Source organism: Megalopta genalis, chromosome 6, assembly GCF_051020955.1.
Source record: "Megalopta genalis isolate 19385.01 chromosome 6, iyMegGena1_principal, whole genome shotgun sequence".
NCBI classification, from domain to species: Eukaryota; Metazoa; Arthropoda; class Insecta; order Hymenoptera; family Halictidae; genus Megalopta; species Megalopta genalis.
The window spans coordinates 25795978-25803530 of record NC_135018.1 but is presented as its reverse complement, the minus strand read 5'-3'; positions in this window follow the sequence as shown (position 1 = coordinate 25803530).

Below are 7553 nucleotides of genomic sequence, written 5' to 3'. Positions count from 1 at the left end.
AAAACTATTTGAAACATTCTGGTGGAAAAAATCGATAACAAAAACGCGACTATTATTCAAGTTGAAGCTATTAGGGTGCAGGTTCTTAATATGAGACTCGCTTTTTTAAAAATCGTAATTTTCGATTAAAAACACTTTTATTAAAAGTAATTTCAATTTCTGGTTACGAATAACAATTGGGATAATTATTAAGAATTAAGGGAATCCTATTATATTTCGATCGCATGTAACGTGAATGGTGGACAGTGAAGGGAACTTTATTTCGGTCGCCCTTCTAATTGTTCATAAGAGTTACGAATAAAAGAAACTACATTTTACAATACAATAACAGATTATTTTGTATTCGATCAAATAAACCACGAATTGGCTTGATAGTGTAGTAACGTGCAAATCACGACTAATTTCAGTAATTACAAGGATAGTTTCGGGAACTTTTACTTCATTTGAAAGCACAACTTCGAGAATTCAGTAAAATAATTATGGACAACTTTGATCCAAAAAGCTTTGGTAATAGATTTGGCAATATTTTCAAATATATTTTCACAAATTTCTACCTCGTCATCATGTTAAAAACATTTGATGTATAAAGAAATCATTCTTTTTTTACGGAAGTGGTTTTTACACGGCTGTTCTCAAATTTATGCAACCCTTTACAAAATTAAGCCAAACAATTGAAATTATAAAGCTGTTTAAAGCAAAATACTGTGAGAAATATTCCAAAAGACTGATCACTGAAAGAATGAATTATAAACCACGCAACTGTCGCTAACAAATACTAAAAACCTTCGTATGTCAACAATAAATACCGTGCATAAAAGAGAAAACTAAAATGAAAGTTAGATAAAGGAAGTATTGTTCGAAGATTAGTTCGAAACGGTGACTCCAGGTGGCAGCACGATACAGCAGCCATTCGATTTCTTAGTATGCCCTAAGATTTCGCGAAATTCAAACAGATATAAATCTCTCGAATACGTAAAAAATCAATAACATTAAGAAATTAATCATTTTGAATAATTAATATTGCAATATTTTCCATGCGACTACAAATAGTCTAGCATTTTAGCTATTTGATCGAGTACAAGAAAAGGCCGACGTATGTTCAACGATCGAGAAACCCGCAGAATTTTTGCAAAGACGCACAGTATCCCCGACATCCATCCTGTATACGTGTACACGTCTGTCTAATTACAGTTCCCAGTGACGCTGTAAATAAGATACCCGGTCCGCGATTACCATACAGAGCTCCTGTAGCATCTGAACGAAAAAGAAACGCTTTAAACACGAAATGAATATGCAGGATCCCCTATGAGACGTCATATATATTTTCGTCGCTGGTACACGCGCATAAAAGTCATTACACTCGTCGCCGTTTTGTACGGCGATGAAGAACTTTACAGTCAGCGGACTGACATTCTCAATTTTGGAAGAATCGCCGCGACTCGACCCTTGAAAAAGATTCTGCAAACGCGGCGAACGTTTTCGCACGCACCACTCGACTATCCCAGAAAATTACCTAGTTAGTCTACGGACAGTGTGCGCAATTTTTTTGGTAGACCACTATTTAACGGGCCAGCGAGGAACGTTCTGTAATTACACGTTGATTACTACTTTTTGGCCGGCGTGATAATCCGAAAATATTATCACGTAGATTGTGAAAACTCTACGGAACACAATTTATTGCCGTATTTTGCTGTTCGAGTTTGATTTTTATTAACGCAGATGAACTTGTTCATTCGAAATTATTCGCTTCTTGTTATTTATTGCCAATCATTTGCTTCCTGTTCGCGGTTCATTTACGGGATGTTGTTTTAGGATGCTTCTAAGGGACCGGCGAGTGGCCCGAAACGGATGCTCGAATCGGTCCCGTCACGGAGTTCTGATAAGTCATTTTGAAATAATAGTGGTAGGCGAGTGTTAGGCGAGTTTAAGGTCTCGGCCGGTCCTTGCACGAGGGCAAAGGTGGCGAACGACAGTTTAGGGATGTAAGACGGGCTGACCTCAGGTCGTGACCCCCATTTATACTCTATTACCACTACATTAGTCTCCACTGCAGGGATTTATGATCCTTGTTCGAGTTCCAAGCTGACCGAAACTTTGAATCGATTGCAAAACGCGCGTCTACCTCCGAGTTCCAACTTGCGGTTTCCCTTAAACAACCTATCAATAGCTTTCCCGTTAAAATTCCCTCGTTATAAGCTATCCCAATCGTTCAAGAACATTCGAACCTCAACGTTCTCCTACCTAAACCTAAATAATTATATAATAAATATTAATCTAATTGCTTCATTTCACATCCGCTGTACAATAATGTCTCTCTAATTGACGCTCAGATTGTCCACACAAATGGACAATTTGGGAAGACGAGATACGATTATTCGAGCCTTTCGGCTCGTTTTTATAGTTGTTGACAATCGATAACCATAAAAAATGAGCTACGAGGCTGGGAACAATCGTATCTCCTTTTTCAAAATTGTTCATTTTTGTGCACGATCTGAGCGTCAATTAGAGAGACATTACTGTATTCTCAAAGAAACGATACTGAAACTTGGAACTTGAATGGCGCTATTAAAAGTTACTTTACTTAATTCAACGATAGTTAATAAATTGTTAGAAATTCAAGTGTGGTATGAATAAAAGCTCTCGATTTTACTGTGCCTTGTTTATAAGATGTTCTAGGTTGGATGATATTGTTAAGTTCTGCAGTTAACCTCTTGTTGACGAATATCACACCTAGTCAAAAAATATGGTTATACAAAAATATTACACCTACACTCATACACGAAAGTATTCGAACGCTTACGTTTCTAACATTCAATTAATAACATATATGTGTTAAACAGAAGCATTTGATATAATATGACACATATAACAAGGGATGGGTCTTAAGACTGCGTAAGCAACATTAGAAAATAATTCAACAATATATAGCGTTTTGACAGTACATTTATTGTAAACACGTACCAGAAATGGTTCACAAAAGTATTCGAACGAAACAATTAATAGTTATTTAAATTGAACGATTAAAGGTTTTAATAGGTAGTTGATCCACCGTTTACTTTTATAACAGCCCTAAGTCTGTTTTCCATTGAGTGGACCAACTTAGAAGTAACATTTGCATCTATCGATTGCCATATTTCAATAATATTTCGTTTTAACGCTTCTTTCGAAGTAATAACCGTATTTCTTAATCGTCTTTCTACTTCATCCCATAAATGTTCAATGGGGTTTAAATCGGGACTTTGCGGTGAATGTGGCACCACGTGTGGAACATTATACAATATCCATTCTTTGACTATTTTAGCGGCATGCTTCGGATCATTATCAGACCGAAACCAATAATCGCTAGGTAAATTCAATTTTGATACACTGCTTTTTAAATTTTCCTGCAAAATGTTTAAGTATTTCGTTTTGTCCATTATCCCATCGATGAACACAAGGTTTCCCACTCCACTAGATGCCATGCAGCCCCAAACTAATACAGATCCACCATTATGTTTTATAGTCGGTCGTAGATTTCGCGGTTCTAATTCTGTGTTCTTTTTCCTCCAAACACTTTTATTTCCATCGCTACCAAAAACGTTAAATTTACTCTCATCACAGAATAATACTTTGTCCCAGAATGAATTATTTTCATAAATAAATTTTTCGGCGAATTTTTTAAACGTACAATTTTATATTTCTTGCTAATAAATGGCTTTCTTCTTGGAACACACAGAATTAGAACCGCGAAATCTACGACGAAACGTAAGCGTTCGAATACTTTCGTGTATGAGTGTACATGTCCATTAGACATGAGTGGTTATCTTTATCTTTCATCTTTCATACTTTAATGCATAATCTTGCCTCATAAAGAAAATGTTTATACATACGTTCAATATATACATACATATAAAACCCATCGAAAAGCGTATTAGGAACAGTTCCACAGAGAGATATTAACAGATAATTTTCTTTCCCTTAAGAGATATTAACGAATAGAATACAATAGCATTAAAATGTAAATTCCAAACATTGTCAGCCATTTAAATATTTTTATTTCAACTCTTTCATGAAAGAGTTGAAACAGCTTCGAGAGCGAAGGATTAACGCTAACGAACCAGTCAAAATGACTGCATTCTGATTTTTCTTTCATAATTCCTGATATAATAATGTTTCCACGAGAAATTTTTGAATAAACTTCTTTAATCAACCATATATTATAATGGAAACCGTATGAAGTTTAAATAAATCCAATCTTGTCATTTTTATTAACCAATATACGTTAGTTGCATTTAGGGCTCGGTAGTTGTAGTGTTAAAAAATCCAGCGACACTCTTCCACGATAAAAAAAAATTGAAAATTCTCGTTTCAGAATAGTTTGCTCATGAATAGAAGTGATCGTGACAAAAAAAAGCAGCGTAACGAACATCGATTCCGTTCCGCACTCAGAGTCATTGCCGCTCAGGAAGGAAAAGTCTGGAGCGATGATTCATAGAAGAAAATCAATATATCCTTATTTCGCTCGTCCCCCACCGTCGCCGGTCCCCGCGTACCACCCCCGCACCCGTAATTTTTAATTACCGTTATCTGGGAGGGTGGCGCGCCATCCTGAAATATTTCTCCCCGCTACTCAGTCCGGAATCACACGCCGATGTAAATTACCGCTAGCAAGCCCCGAGACTTTATCTTCTTTATCTGGTCGAGTATTTTAGCGGTTATTTTTTCCGGTGGCCGCCATTTCCGACCGACCAACCCAGCCAACCAGCGGCACCGTCGCCCAGACGAAGCAGAAATGGAATTAGCTACTTTAAACGAGAAAATTTTTAATTATTCCTTATCGAAAAGCAATCTGCCAGGTCCGAACCACCTCTCCCGTTTGCTTCTGCTCCACCCTCTTTCCCCTAACACTATCTCAGGGGCCACGTAACTTGAGGATGCTGCGGGGTTAACGGGAACACTCGTAATTCAACGTTCCTTCCTGCGACTATTTCGTGCTGTGCATGATCTCGCGGCGACTCTTTCTTTCCGCGATCGATGGGGCAGTGGAGCCGGTTACTGCGAGCCGACCAATTGTTTGCAATTAACTATTTCATCCAACAAGACATATTAAATCTTTACATTCTTTTATTTTGATTATGTTTTAATGCGAAACCACACATGTTGCATCTCACCGAAAGTAAATATTAAAAGCCTGAATAAATTAGTTCGAAGCAAAGATAATAGTGCACGAATGAATTTTTACGTCCAAAATATACAGACACGCGAAATAGGATTCTATTTGACAAAGAATTGTTAAATAAATTCGTTTGCAAAAGTTTTCCAAAACTGTTTTCACGATACAGAAGTTGTAACGAAACTTTCAGTGCAAATGAAACTAACATTGCTGTTCCAACTATCATCACCGAAACAGACTATACAAATTGATCAATGTCATTTTGTAATCAAAAATCCTATCCTCCGTTCATAAAGAACCGTAAAGAATCAAAAACAAATTTTCATTCCATCTTAAAAATCTCTTTCACAACTGGTAACGTATCGAAGAGCAGACGAGATCCGCGAAAGCCATGATCGTACGTTCCGAAGCGAAGTACGAAAACATCGCGGTATGCGACGAAAAAGAAGAAAAAAAGGAACAGCATCAGAAAAGGTTTTCTCTTAAAAGTGTCGAGTATTAAAATCAACGTGGCGAGGAAGACGCGTCGGGCTTAATAATTCAGCACGTTTGATGGAACGCGAAGAGACAAGGGGACTTATTAGTTCACGAGAGCGATAAAAAGGAACTTATTACTTATCCAGCCCTTCCAGCGCCATCCTCCGCCACGCCGAGGAATATTCATCGGGGTGCTTACGTACGAAGAGAGACAGCGGACGAGAAAGAGAGTGAGAAAGAGAGAGGAAAAGAGCGCGAAGAAGATCGGGACATGCACAAGGGGAGATTGTCAATTTTCGAACACCCGTATTGAAAGGCGCTGATAGGTCGACATCAAATATTCACCACTTCCCGAGGCCCTTACCGAGTTATTCCGCCAAGTCGTTTATGTATTATCGAGTAATGGGAGGAGCCGATATGCGGACGAAAACCTCGATTTCCCTGCGCCTTCGTCTTCCCCAGGCTTATTGATTTTTTCACCCCGATTGTTACCTTTCCCACGAGCTTTTGTTCAACGCACCGAATAGAACAATTCCCAGACTGCAACGGTGTTTATTACGTGCACGGTGCGTGCTCGCCGTGCAATTAAAATGAACGTTGCGGGAGGTCTTGTTTAAGGGTGGAAATATTTCGAAAGAAATTATCATATCCTTCTCCTACGGTGAATTCTTCCCCAGCGAATTTACTTTTCGATAATTGGTTTCCGCGAAGCGAGACCGCGATAGCTAACTGCCGGCTCGATAAGTTGAAACAAGGAATTGCTATGCTCTTTAGAAAAGGTGTACGGCCATACAATGAATGTTTACAGAAGGCTACGTTAACGGCGGAACGCGAGTGAAACGAATTAAACGTTATCTCCGGAACAGAAAAGAATCTTTCCACTCGAAAAAATAGAACCGAAACGCGGCGGGGTTCGCCGGGAACTCTCTTTTAATTTCATAATTAATTATACCAGTGTAAACATGTTCTTAGGTTACAAGCGAAAGGCAACGCGCTCGCTGACGGGTTTACGTTTTCGTGAACTACACGCGTATGGTTCCGCCGGCGAAACCAAAGGCGTACAGCCGCCTGCTTTCGAACGGTGTTACATTTCTTTTTCGTACAGCGAGAACATATTTGCGATTTATTTAACGTTGATACTGCGAGAAACCGTGTATCTCATTTCTACCGGGGCATCGCTGTGAAAAAAGGAACGAAAGATCAACGATTCCCGTCCCATAGTAATCAAATTTATTCGGACCGAGCGCCGCGTCGAAAAAATACACACAAAAGCACCGGAAACCCCGCCGCTGTTGCGACTATCTGTAAACAGTTTTGATCTACGCACAGGTGCCGAAAAAATTAACCGGCAAGCAGTTACCGGTTCAAACTGCGTTCCTTCATGAATTTTCATGATATTCGACTGTTTTCCTGCAACATATTCCACTCGAAAATGTAAGGGGAACGAGCGGTGCGCGATCCCAGCACCACTCGTTTTCCAAACTGTCGACAATTCTGCTTTTTATTAATATTGACTGCGTCTACCGCTTCGTTCGTCCATTTTGGAAGTGCCGGATGTGCTACTTTGTCGCGCGATCTGCACTGATAGCCTGCACAGTGTGTAATTACAAAATATTTTATATTAATAACCTCGGTGGTAATACTTCTAAATACTTCTAGAAACAAAAGTTCTACACAGATCAGACTTTATGCACATTGTTGCAATTTAAGCCAGGTTGCAGACTTAACGGCTGGAATAATTTAATCTGATGAATAGGCTGTGGATCTTTCTGCAAAATAAAATAATAAATAAAAATTCTACTTGGATCAGACGTTACGTATATCGATGCAATTTACATCAGATTGCCGATTTAATAGCAGAAATTATTTAGTTTGATAAATAGGCTGTGGATCTTTCTGCGAAATAAAAATTTTCTATCCCGAT